The 14200-nt window shown below is 47.9% G+C and overlaps 1 pseudogene; it reads left to right on the top strand.

Moving 5' to 3' along the window:
- Positions 1 to 7417: 7417 nt before the first annotated feature.
- On the top strand, positions 7418 to 13942 carry LOC127482655 (la-related protein 4-like; annotated as a pseudogene).
- The last annotated feature ends 258 nt before the right edge of the window (positions 13943 to 14200 follow it).

The raw sequence follows: 14200 nt of genomic DNA, 5'->3' as shown, positions 1-14200 counted from the left end.
ACATGAGCGTGCAGGTATGTCTTCTTAAGCTGACTTCGTTTTCTTTGGATGTATTCTCAGAAGTGAAGGTGCTGGGTCCTAAGATCTAGTTTTAGTTTTTTGAGGAAACTCCATTTAAATCCTTGGCTCATTTCTTAGCTGTTTTGTTGTTACTATTTTTAAAGTTCTTTATATATTCTGGATTTTAATCCTTTATCAGATGTATAGTTTGTAAATAGTTTTTCCCATTCTGTCAGCTGTCTTTTCACTCGTTGATTGTGTCCTTGGCTGCAGAGAAGCTTCTTGGTTTGATAGAATCCATTTGTCTCTTTGTGCATTTAGGGATTTATTATTTTTTAATGTCCTGTGCATTTAGGGATTCATTCTAAAAAATGCTGCATTTGCCAAAATCTCAAAGTGTCTCCCCTCTTTTCCTCTAGTAGTTTCATGTTTTACATTTAGATCTTTGATTCATTTTAGCTTATTTTTTTATTGGGCTAAGGTAGGGGTCTTGTTTCAAACTTCTGCACATGGAAATCCAGTTTCCCCAGCACCATTTAATGGAGAGACTGTTCTTCCTCAAGGGAGGGATTTTAGCGCCCAGTGTGCATGATATTAACATTTTGAAAGGTTTTGAGCCTGGCTTTATGACTCAGCATGTGACCATTTTCTATAACTATTCCTGGGTACTTAAGGAATTACATGTGTTCTACACATTGTGTAACGACAGGTGCACTGTAGTATAGATGTCGATTTGATCAAGCTTAATTGTTGTGTTTGAATCTCCTATAGTTACTGCCTTTTTAGAGCAGTTCTCATTTATTTGAGAAGAAACAGAGAGATGGAGGTTGTGAGCTCCCACTTGCTGTGCACTCCCCGTGGCTGGACTGGAGCAGAGGCTGGGAAGTGGGAATATCATCCGGGTCTTCCACAGGGCAGCAGGAACCCAACAACTTGAGCCCTCTGCACTGCCTCCCAGGGGCTGCATTGGCAGGAGGCTGTAGTCAGGAGCCCGGGCCAGGAATTGAACCCAGGTACTCCACTGTGGGACACAGATATCTTAACTTGCATCCTGACCGTTGGGCTAAATGCCCAATCCCTTACTGACGTTTTTAAAGGGTCTTTTCCGCCAGTTAGGTTATTTGCTGCAAATGTGGAATTCTTACAGTCTGCTGGTGAAGTCTGTGTCTCTCTCTATCTCCAGGAAGTTATTTTTTGGGCTGGGTTACATGGCATAATGATCAAGGCACCACGTGGAGTGTCCACTTCCCAAGTGTAGGGCCTGAGTTCGAGTCCCGGCTCTGCTCCTGATTCCAGCTTCCTGATGAAGACGACCCCGAGAGGCACTCGTGACAGCGGAAGCAGCTGGGTCCCTGCCCCACCTGAGACGGGCTGACTCCCAGCTCCAGGCTTCAGCCTGGCCCAGCCAGGGCCGTTGCAGACATTTGGGGAATGAGCCAGTGGATGGACAATCACTCTGCCTCTAAAACAAATAAGATGAAAACAGACAAACTAAAAACTAGAACTTTAAAAAAGGAAGTTGGCTGTCGATGTTATTGTTGATTTGGGGAGAGAGTCTGCCTACCCCCATCTGTGGCGGCCTTGAAGATCTTTCTCTTTGGCTTTCAGCAGACTTTTGCTCGAAGCTTTGTTTTCTTTATCTTGTTGGAGGGTTGTAACGATTCCCGAATCCATCACTGTGTTGGTCGTCAGTTCTCAGCTGCTGTTTCTTGCAGTGTTTTATCTCTGTCTCCTCTCCCCTTCCCTTCCAGAATGCTATGTCCACTGCTAGATTTTTTCACTGTATTCCTGTTTGTCTCTTTCCTGTATTTTATAAACTTTTATTTTTTTATTTTTCATTCTACATATTTTCTTCTGTTGCTGCACTAGTTCTCTCTTCCATTGTATCTGGTGTGTGGAAATCCTATCCACTTAATTTGCTTTTGTATTTTTCAGTGTAGAATTTCCATTTTGTTCTTTTTATAGACTTTACATTTCTTTGCTTAAATTTCCAATCTTTTGTTTCCTTCAACATATTAATCAGGATTATTTTAAAATGTGAGATAATGCCACTATCAGGATTATATTTCTTTAAAAAAAAAAACTTTCTCTTTCTCTCCCTTCATCTTTCCTTCCCTCCCTTCTTTCCTTTCTTTCTTTCTTCAAAAGGCAGAGAGAGAGAGAGAATCTTCCACCTGCTGGTTCAATTCTCAAATGGCTGCAACAGCCAGGGCTAGGCCAAGCCAGAGCCGGGAACTAGAACCACTGTCCAGATCTCCCACATAGGTTGCAGAAGCCCAAACACTTGAGCCATCTTCTCTTGCTGTCCCAGGAGCACTAGCAGGGAGCTGGACCAAAGGAGGAGTAGCTGGGACTCAGACTAGCATCTCAGTGTGGGGTGGCAGTGTTTTAAGGGGCAGGTTAGTGCACTGTGCCGCAACGCTGGCCCTTTATCGTGTTCTTTTAATCACACTGTAGACTCCTTATGTGTACGATTATGTTTGACTGAGTTCTGGGGATTCGAAATGAAAACTTGTGGACAGAACCTAAGGCCTAGGATGATGTCATACTCCTCCAAAGAGGAATGCAAGTTTGTTCCTGGTAGACATCTAGGCACGTCAGCAATCTCAATTATCTTAATCCAAGCAGGACCGGGGTGATCCCAGCTGAAATGCAGTGTCTGTGAGAGGTGGTGTAGCCTTCAGGGTTCTGACCCAGTGTTCTGGAGGCCTGCCTGTCCGCTGGCATGTAGAGACCTGCTTCAATTTTGTACTGCCTCGTCCTCTGATTTGATCAAAAACTCAGTAAGAGCCCCATGTTGTGGTGCAGTGGATTAAGCCACTGCTTGTGACTCCCAGATTATCTGCCTTTTTATTTTAAGATTTATTTATTTATTTTAAAGAGTTACACAGAGAAAGGGGTGGGGGAGAGAGAGAGAGAGAAATCCTCTATCCACTGGTTCACTCCCAGTTGGCCGCAATGGCTGGAGCTGCGCCCATCTGAAGCCAGGAGCCAGGAGCTTCTTCTGGGTCTCCCACATGGGTGCAGGGCCCAAGGACTTTGGCCATCTTCTGCTGCTTTCCCAGGCCACAGCAGAGAGCTGGATTGGAAGTAGAACAGCCAGGATTAGAACCAGCGCTCATATGGGATGCCGGCACTGCAGTCAGCGGCTTTACCTGCTACGCCACAGCGCCGGCCCTTGCTCTGTTTTCAATGCAGCCCCCTGCTAATGTGCCTGGGAAAGCAGCAGACAACAGGCCAAGAGCTTGGACTCCTGCTACCCACTAAGAGACCCAGATGGACTTCCTGGCTCCTGGCTTCAGCCTGGCCCAGATCTGGCTGTTGTGGCCATTTGGGGAGTGAACCAACAAATGGAAGATTTCTCTTTCTCTCTCTTGGTCTCACTCTGCCCTTTAAATACACACATACATACATACATCTTTTTTAAAAACTGAATTAACTTATCATCTTTTCAGTTACCTCTTATGGAAGATTCAGAGGTCCCTACGTTAAAAAGTGGGCCCATTTTCTCACCCTGCCTTCATTTCTTTCCCCAGATTTTGACACTATAATTAGCTACTAGCCTGTCAGTACCCCAGTGGAGTCAACCATTTTTTTTTTTAAATTTGTTCTTTGAGGAAAGTTGGTCTGAACTGACCGATGCACCATTAACAGAAGCAAATTCCCGGCGTGAATCCTTTGTTACAATCATAGGTTAAGTACTTAGCCATTCACGGTGCTATGCTGAGGACACAGCAGGACACACGATGCCTTCCATATACATTAAGTGCATAATTACTTCTGCTGATGCCATCATATAATTGTAGCACTACTTGATAATCACAGAGCGTATCGCTGGCATGGGTTTTGACAGGAGGGTAGGGACTAAGCACTATTTCTTAATCCCATGGGTGTTCGGATGTTAGAAGTAGATGGAAGGATCATTTGCATTCACCCAGGTACCTTCATCCCCACTTTACAAAGCAGCAGCACAGCCCCAGGGGGCTGAGTCACTTGTCAAACATCAGACAGCCAGCCTGCGGCACTCACAGATTTTCACATGCGTGATCACATCTCCGAGAGCTCAGATCTCTCACAACACACCGGTTTTCGTCATTTGAGAATTCTTCCGAATGTGAGTGGGACTTCAAGTGTTTCTGATCCTAAGGCAGTGAGGCTGGAACACTTGATGGGACAGGGTGTTCGAGTCCTTAAGTACAACTGGAAGAAAAAGGGCACAGGCAGGAACAGGCTGATCTGTTGAATAAGCTGATGGATTATTTTCATGAGAACAATGAAGAAAGTGGACAGGGAGCAGGGAGAGTCACGGCTACCTTGTCCCAAAGCACCTGAAAGCAGAAAGCGAGGCCCCTGGGTTGTTGTTTAACTCGTGCACCTGACCGTAACAAGGGTAAAGCTTAGCAGGAGTGACAGCCATCGGGGCAGCGGTGCGAGAGTGCAGGACGGAAAGGGATGGCCAGTAAGAGATGCTGCTCATGAAGATAAACGTAGAAGGAAAAGCTTCGTGCAACACAGGGATTGTTTCTGGACCCACACACCACACAAACGTAGGGCAGCCCTTATATGGTAGCGCACTTGAACTAGTCATGGGTGAATTCCCCAAGTCCCTAAGTCCAAACCATTGTCTCCCCTCTCCTGTGCTCCCACCCTGCCACAGGACGTGTGCTAAACAGAGATACCTGCTCGGGTGCGGGGTGCTTGAAGGAGAGACTGCTCTGGTGTTGTGCTACTGGCATCGCTCTGAACGACTTTATCCGTTCACTCGTCCGCGAAGCACTCGTTCAAATGCATGCTAGGAGCTAAGGAAGCTGATAACAGACAGGACTCCCGCGGCCAAGACGCCGCTCGGCTGGCTCGTGGGATTTCCTGGAGCCCATGTTGCTCTTGGCTGTGCAAAAAACAAGATTCTTAACTTTTATGATTACATAAAAATCAGAGGTTACAGCATTTAGAGGAAAGTACTCAGGATGGCTGCAGGCTGCGTGTGCCACTGGGGGACGGGTATGACCGCAGGGCCTGTGCGAGGGTCCCAGTACCCGGCATGACCTCGCATACTGACAACCAGTGTCCCTTTTCCTAGCATGGTGGGAATACAGCAACGTGATATCTCAGGACTGCTCTCAAAGATCTGGGTGACCAGAGAGCCACCGCTCTGTGCAGCAAGGAAGAAGAGGGTGATGGCACTTGGGAATGCTGGCCGTATGCTACAGTCAAAACGAGCTGAGGACAGAAGGAATGCCAACATCAGATGACATTCTTGTTTATCAGCTAACTAAAATTAAATCACATCAAACACACCATTCCTCAGTAGCGCTCAGTTCATTCCAAGTGCCCCAAGTCACAGATGGCTGGTGCCTACTGTCCTGGTCAGCCTAGGCACAGAATACAGAATGTCCCACCAGGCAACATGGCAGGTGCAATGTGTCTTAAGACCACTGAAGGTTGGGATTGTACATGGTGCTGATGGGTTTAGACAGCAAAGAAGAGGAACTATTTAAAAATATGATTATGTGGAATATGAGGTTTTGTTTTTTAAAAATTCAGCTATAAATCTGAACATGTAATTTAAAAAAATGAAGGCTCTTTGGGTGACTGTTTCAAGTCTTCTCTGTGGGACAGGCAAGATGCTGTGCCCTCGTGTGTGGCCACACGGGATCATCGTTACGTCATCTCAGTGCCACACGGCTCCTGGATAAGGGAAAACGACCTGCAAAGTAAAACACTGCAGAGGGGGCGTGGCTTCATCCTGCAAACAGGACGGGGATTCAGAAAATACATGGAAAGACAAAGCCTGCATTGTAACACAGCAGCCTGAGCTGTTGCCTGCGACACCCCACCCGACATCACAGCTCCAGTTCAAGTCCTGGCTGCTCGGTTTCTGACCCAGCTCCCTGCTAACGTGCCTGAAAGGCAGCGGAAGACAGACCAAGTTCCTGGGCCCGTGCCATCCACGTGGGAGACCCAGACAGATCTAGTTCCAGTCTCCTGGTTTAGCCTCGTGGTGGCCATCTGGGGAAGTAAATCAGAAGATGAAAGATCTCCTTCTGTCTCTCCCTCTCTCTCCCTGTCACTCTGCCTTTCAAATAAATAAAACAAATCTTTAAAAAAGATGTTTATTTTAGTGTAAAAAAAGTTTGAAATCCATGCACACAAACTTACACTGTCTGCCTCCTAGTAGCTTCAATAATATGGGAGTTTTTTAAAAAAGTTTTCTATGTTTAAACTTGGCTCAGCCGATTAATTTATTGCAGCCTGAGCCCATTTCTTCCCACTTTCCTTCCTTCCTTTCTTTGCAAATTCATTTGAGAGGCAGAGTTACAGAGAGAGAGAGAGAGAGAGAGAGAGAGAGAGATCTTCCATTCTCTAGTTTGCTCCCCAGAAGTCTGCAAACTGCCAGAGCTGGGCCGATCCAAAGCCGGGAGCCAGGAGCTTCTTCCAGGTCTCCCATGGGGTGCAAGAGCCCAAGCACTTGGGCCATCCTCTATGCTTTCCCAGGCCATAAGCAGAGAGCTGGATCAAAAGAGGAGCAGCCAGGCCAGGAACTGGTCCCTATTTGGGATATAGAATCCATGGAGGAGGCTTAGCCTTCTATGCCACAGCACCCGCCCGAGAGATAATTCAAGGTTTGCCCCGGACCTGGTCATGAAGGAGAGACAGGATGGAGCTATTCTGCAGTGGATTTTGGTTAGTGCAACTTCTCTAGCTCATGTTGCCATGTTGCATTCTACGTGGCAACTACTTGCTCAAATCCAAGTCAGTTTGATATAGCCTACTTTCAATCTGACAACACAAGACAGCAGTTCATTCGTGCAGTATTCTTCGCGTCCTGGGCACGAATGAGACCTGTGGTACCGTCAAGCCTATAACCCCGGCTGAATGAGATTGATTAGCACTGGTGTCTTTGATGCCTCCTGACCGCCCCCTGGTGGAGGGATTCATGTCTAGATGGCAGCAGAGAAGGAAGCCAGTTATTTCCTGAATATCTATTCCGTCCCTCAGTAACCTGGGGTTTGTTGTCAGCTCTACAGGAGAAGGGAAGCCCAGGATGTCCCTTTGAACACGTGCGTCCTCGACCATGGCAGGGGGCGCCCAGCTCGGGGTCCTGCCCAAACGCTTGGAACAGAGGGGCCGTTCTCTCCAAGGTGCAAAAAAAGACTTAACCAGCGTTGCTGCTCTGCCTGGCCTGGAATCCTCCCCTTGGCAGTGGCTAACACCCAGTGATTCAGAGGAAGTCCTGTCAGCTCTTCAAAGCAGACCTAACTCATGGTGTGATGTTATTCGGAGGCATTGGAAGAAGCCAAGAAAGGAGGCAGGCTGGGGAGAAATTCCTTCCGTTGCACGATCAGCTTACATGCCATACCATCGGATTTGGTTATCCTTATCTTTTCTCACATAGCTACAAATGTTATGACTGGTCATGGCGACCAGACTTCCAGAAAGAAGTCCAGCCCCACTATCTGCCTCCGTGACTGCCCGTGCGGCTAAGTTGCTCGGCCCAGAGCCGTGCTGTGCGGATAGCTGCACAGTGGAGTGGGTCAGTTACCAGTCCTCAACTCCCTCAGGTGCTTCTAGCTCTCACGTTAGCACGTGAGGCATTAAAAAAAGCCTTTTAATTTTGCATCAACTCCTTTCGGTTGAGCAATTTAATCTAAATAGCCATTAACCTCTTTTTCTTATAGTAACTTAAAAATTAACTACTTTAAAAAAAAACCTATGAAGTCCTGATTACAAATATTGAGGGGCTACAATAAAAAGGAAGGTGAATATCTCTCCCATTGCACACCTGTGAGCCCCTGGCTCCCAGCCCCTACCTAAGGCAGCCATTAGTAGCAGCTGCTGCTGTACACTTCAGGAAGATGACACACACACACACACACACACACACGCACACTCACAGCTGCATAGCACGCCAGTTTGAACATACCACATTGATTTAGGTAGTTCTATACTGATGAATGTTTATGTCGTCTCCAATAATTTGATCTTTGTACACATCTTTTTTTTAAATCATATATTACTTATTTTACTTAAAAGGCTGAGAGACAGAGAGCAAGCTCTTCCAATTCTGATTCACTCCCCCTGAATACCTGCAGCAGCTAGGGCTGGGCCAAACTGAAGCTGGCCGTCTGGGTCTCCCACATGGGTGGCAAGGACTCAAGCACTTGAGCCATCATTTGCTGCCTGCCAGGGTGTGCATTAGGAGGAAGCCGGATCAGAAGTGGAGATACGACTTGAATCTAGGCACTCCGATTTAGGAAGTGGGCATCCAAGTGGCATCTTGCCCGTGGCACCAAATGCCCACCTCAGACATTTTCATTTACTGACGCAAGTATGTGCATTTGCATTAACAGATCCTTCTAGAATGCCCTCCAAAGAGTTTACGTCAGAGTTTCTCGTCCCACCAATAGTGTGTAAGAGGTGCTGTTCCCCATGACCTGCTAACACAGTCCCTTCTAATCAGAGTTCACAGTTCTCTATCTTGTGCCAGTTTTGCCTGAACAACACACAAGGTACAGGGACTGCCAGGTTATTCCTGGTCCTGACACTGAGCCTCCACCTTGTCTCTCGGGACATCAATGTCACTTGTAGAAGGCCTAAGACCTAATAAAGCAGAAACAAACAGGACCAACAAACCAAACAGCGAACGTGGACAAACCAACTACAGGCACCGACAGATCTCTGGGCTCCGTCGGATCTAGGAACTAACTATTTCACACCCATAATTATTTGTGTGTTTCTGGAGGCAGAGGTGGGGTGGGGAATCTATATATTTCATCACCAGATCCCCAAAATGTTCTGTTACTTCTGCCAAAAACAGCTGAGAATCAGTGATATGTGCTAACAAGAGAGAGAAGGGGCCAGTAGTGGTGGTGCAGTGAGTTAAACTGTTGCCTGCAAAGCCAGCATTCCACACTGGAGCTCTGGTTTGAGCCCGGCTGCTCCACTTTTGATCCAGCTTCCTGCTAATGGCCTAGTAAAAGCGGCAGAGGATGGCCCAACTGTTGGGGCCTCCGTTACCCACATGGGAGACCTGGATGAAGCTCCTGGCTCTGGCTTCAGCCTGGCCCAGGCCTGCTGTTGCAGCCACGTGGGGAGCGAGCCAGTGGATGGGAGATCCCTCTCTCTCTGTAACTCTTTCAAATAAATAAATTTTCAGAGAGAGAGAAAATTAAAATAGGATTAAAATCCAAAGGCCTGACTTTATGTCAGTATCAACTACATAATGCATAGAGCATTTAAATCATTGATATGTAAAATCAGTGAAATCACTCTACACATCTCTTTTTTTTGTTTTTTTAATTTGACAGATAAAGTTAGACAGTGAGAGAGAGAGAGAAAGGTCTTTCTTCCATTGGTTCACTCCTCAAATGGCGGCTATGGCTGGAACTATGCCGATCCGAAGCCAGGAGCCAGGTGCTTCTCCTGGTCTCCCATGCAGGTGCAGGGTCCAAGTACTTGGGCCATCCTCCACTGCACTCCCCGGCCAAGCAGAGAGCAGGACTGGAAGAGGAGCAACCGGGACTAGAACCCCGCGCCCATATGGGATGCCAGCGCCGCAGGCGGAGGATTAATGAAGTAAACCACGGCAGTGGCCCCTCTACACATTTCTAAACAAAATCTGTGACCCAATGTGGTTCTGCCAAAGTTCTGTTGCATCAAGTAGAGATGTTAGCAACGACAACTTAGCTTCCTGGTTCTGTCATCTCCTAAGAGAACACGAAGGCCCCAAAGCAGGAAAGCTGTGACCCGAGGGGAACCGGCAGCTCTCTCCCCTCAGCGCACTCCGAGGACCCGCGTCCCCCCATGTCACAAGCCTGAGATTCTGCAAGACACAGGCAAACCCTGTCCTGTAGGGTCCACTGCAGGAAGGACCAGCTCCCAGAAGCCACTGCCAGCCGGAACCGGCTCTGAAACTCAAAAGGGCAGGCTCAGTGCCGCCATCTTGCTTTCGATAGGTGTGCTGGGGGAGCCCAAAGCAAGGAGCCGCATTTTGAGTCCTGGATCTGCTGCTGGTGAACTTCGGTTAAGTACCGAGCCTCTCTGAGCTTCCGTTCTCAGCATCCGATAAACATGGTAACCTCTTTACTGCTGGCTTCAGGGCACTGAAAGGTTCAAAGAAAATCAATGTGAGCAGTTTTTTAAAATCACCATAGGGGGAAACTGAGGCAGAAGACTGTGCTAGGTTATCCAGCAAGAGAGGAGTAAGAGTGGGGGGCCGGGTGCCATCGAGTGGTTCCAAGTCCATATTCTTCCCCATTCCAATAAACTCTTTCCTAATGATACAGTTATTGCTATGATTATTACAATTTTATATGCTTCAAATCAGCTACTGGTTAAACTTCAAAAAATTCATGAAAAATGTGTACTACAAAAAAAACTACGCAGGATTTCAAATTGCAGCAAGATAAAACTAACTTTTAATTCCATTTTCCATGAACTTCTTGAAACAGCTGCATATACTAATAATTGACAGCATCGGACTCGGGCTGTTTGGACGGGTTAGCTAAATCCTCTAGATGGACCCCTGTCTCCCATGTAGGAGACCTGGATGGAGCTCCTGGCTCCTGGCTCCTGGCTTCGACCTGGGTCAGACCTGACTCTTGCAAGCATTTGGGGACTGAATCAGTAGAGGGAAACGCTTTCGCTCTTTCTTTCTCTATAATTCTTTCAAATAAATAAATAAATATATTTTTAAAAAACTGTGTTAAATCTTGGTTCCACTGTATAGTTTATTCACCCTACTAAGCTTGACCCAGATGTGGTTATCTTTCATTTACAGGTGAAAAAAACTGGAGCACAAAGAAGTAAAACACAGCCAGCCGCTGAGATTCAGTCAGTCGCCTGTACCACTGCTTACTGGCAGCTTAACAAGTTGTGTAAACTTCAGCCAACTCCCGGCCCTCTGCACTCCTTCAGATTCTCTTGTATAAACAGACAGAAGTGCCTGCTCTGTAAGATCAATGAGACTGTATACATAAGGCTGCTATCAAAGAGCCTGCCACTCGGCGGAGGCTGCAGCCCCCTTTGTCTCTTTGCCCCCCTGCCCAGTCACATGGCACTTGTCTTCTACGTCCTGCCTCCAGCACGAAGCCCCCTGCGAGGGGGAAGGACCGAGCACAGCGATCTCTCCTTCCCCTAAAACACAGTTCCAGCCTTCACCTCTAAGTTGCTACCCAGCCGTTCCCTTTACTTCTAACTTCTGCTTCCTCGACTCAACCTTTCCACAGGGCAGCTGCCGCAGAGCGTGCTTCATTCAGCCACGTACACGGGGACAGCTGGGTAAATGTTGACTGGCTGGGCAGCGCGGGCCCCTGGGTGCAGACACTGCTGGGCCCACGTTGTGCTGCAGCAGGTTAACCCACCACCTGCAATGTCGGCCCTCCACATGGGAGCGAGGGGCCGAGTGCCAGCTGGCCCACCGCAGATGCAGCTCCCTGCTAATGCACCTGGGAAAGCGGAAGATGGCCCACATATCTGGGCCCTGTCACCTATGCGGGAGACCCAGGTGGAGCTCCAGGCTCCTGGCTTTGGCCTGGACTGGCCTCAGCCATCGCAGCCATTTGGGGAGTGAACAAGCAGATGGAAGATCTCTAACTCTGCCTTTCAAATAAAGAAATATTTTTTAATAAAAAGAAAGATACGGTAGGGGCTGACGGCGGGGGAGGAGCCGGGCCCAGTGCCGGGTGCAGGGGCGAGAGACGAGTGTCCTTATCCTAGCGACTGAGGCTCGGGGCTTGTAAGCAGGTTGGAGTCTGTAAGCAGGTTGATGTTTCTGAGGAAGGCAATTCAGCAATTTCCAAGAAGAGCTAAAAGAATGTCTGAAGAAACAATTAGAATTCTGTTTCTCACGAGAAAATTTGTCAGGATCTTTACTTGATATCTCAGATGGACAGTGATCAATTTGTCCCAATTTGGACTGTTGCCAACAAGGAAGAAATAAAGAAGCTGACCACAGACCCAGATTTAACTCTCGAAGCATTGAGACCGTCTCCCATGGTTCAAGCTGATGAGAAGGGCGAGAAAGTGAGACCAGGTCGTACGCGCTGCATTGTGACCCTCAGAGATTCCTGAAGCAACACCAGTAGAGGAAGTGAAAGCTCTGTTCAAGAATGAAGCTGTCCCAAAGCGATCAGCTGCGCATTCGCACACAATAGCAACTGGTATATCACCTTCCAGTCAGGCACAGATGCACAGCAGGCTTTTAAATACCTAAGAGAGGCTGGAGCCGCGGCTCACTAGGCTAATCCTCCGCCTGCGGCACTGGCACACCGGGTTCTAGTCCTGGTAGGGGTGCCGGATTCTGTCCCGGTTGCCCCTCTTCCAGGCCAGCTCTCTGCTGTGGCCAGGGAGTGCAGTGGAGGATGGCCCAAGTGCTTGGGCCCTACACCCCATGGGAGACCAGGAAAAGCACCTGGCTCCTGGCTTAGGATCAGCGCAGCGCGCTGGCCGCGGCGGCCATTGGAGGGTGAACCAACGGCAAAGGAAGACCTTTCTCTCTCTCTCTCTCTCTCTCTCTCACTGTCCACTCTGCCTGTCAAAAAAAAATACTTAAGAGAAGAAGTTAAAACTTTTCAGGGCAAGCCAATCATGGCAAGGATACAAGCCATCAACACTTTTTTTTGCGAAGAATGGTTATGGATGAATGGATGCTAGTATGTATAACCAGCCCGTTCAAACTCACGCACAATACGCCGCAGCGGTCTTTACGCAGCCTGTATATAATGCTCACCAGCAGTGCTCAGTCCACGTGTCGTGCCTCAGCCTTGCTCTCCAGATCCTGCACCTCACTTTGAAACACCCCTGGCTCCCTTTCCCGATGGTAGTTCCATGAATGGCTTTAATTCACCAGGATCTTTTAAAACAAATGCTGCTGCTATGAATATGGGTCGACCATTCCAAAAAAAATCATGTGAAGCCTCATTTTAGGTCATCTGGTGGTTCAGAACACTCAGCAGATGGCTCTGTGTCATTGGGGGATGGACCACTGAACAGGTCTAGTCCAAGGAACTTTCCAACGGAACGGCCTACCCCTGTAGTAACAGGGCACCAGGAGCAAATTCTCCTTCCAAAGGAGGCTCCCACTTCGCAGGTGGAACAGAATGGAGAACACTTTTCAGAGGTCAGAGACGACGAGAAGAAGACAGGATCCCAAGACCCCATTCCTCCAGCGCTGAAGCAAAGCCTCCCACCCCGAAATTTGACTTACTAGCCCCAAATTTCCCTCCTTTACCTGGAAGCTCATCGAGAATGTCAGGTGAACTTGCTTTGGAGAATAGGATGTCTGATGTCGTTAAAGGTGTCTACAAAGAAGAGGATAATGAAGACTTGAGAGTGAGTGGCCCAGTGCCTGCAGAGGATGAGCGGACAGACTGCACTTCTGCCCAGCAGCTCAGTATGACTCCTAGTCCTCCCAGTGCAGGTGCACCTCCTGTGTGAAGCACAACTCAGCAAGAAGAGGGTCTAATAGAAGACTCCGCTGTTCCGAAGGATGCTGTCAACCAGACGAATATACCAGGTTCTTCCCCAAGTACTGCAAAGCCATCCGGGACAAATACTTCTTCACCTTGTAGCAGTAACATAAATTCAGCTGTCACTGTGGCTCTACAGGAACCCCGAAAATCAAGTTATGCTGAAGTGTGCCAGAAGCCCCCTAAAGAGCCATCTCCAGTTCTTGCGCAGCCACTATGGGCACTTCGCTCCAATGTGGTGTCTCCCACCAAAAATGAAGAGGATGGAGCTCCTGAGAAGTCTGAGAAAGCACATGGAGAACCAGAAGCGAGTGCTAGGAAGGATTATTCTGGCTTCCGAGGCAATGCCATTCCCAGGGCAACAGCTGGAAAATCAGGGAACAGAGACGCCAGTTCAGCCATAGGGCTGCACCTCAGGAGTGACTCGACGTAATGGTAAAGAGCAGTATGTGCCACCCAGATCACCGAAGTAAAAAAAAAGAAACAAGACAACAAAACAAGAAATTATTTGGAAACTTCTCTCTCTTCCCATTGAACTTGAGCCGGATAATTTGAACTGTTTTGGAGGGGAGGGTGGAGACAAGAGTGAAACAAGAGAAAGAATGTCCTTAAATCATTGTGGATTTTGGAGCTGTGAGCAGTAGAATCCCGAAATTCATCTCTAAAATGATTTTAAAATGCTGGAGGATTCCAATCAGTATAAATATAAATATATAGAGAGAGGTAGATAT

The sequence above is a fragment of the Oryctolagus cuniculus genome, chromosome 5 (assembly GCF_964237555.1).
Source record: "Oryctolagus cuniculus chromosome 5, mOryCun1.1, whole genome shotgun sequence".
NCBI classification, from domain to species: Eukaryota; Metazoa; Chordata; class Mammalia; order Lagomorpha; family Leporidae; genus Oryctolagus; species Oryctolagus cuniculus.
The sequence above is the reverse complement of the archived record's forward strand: the minus strand, read 5'-3'. Positions and strand labels throughout refer to the sequence as shown.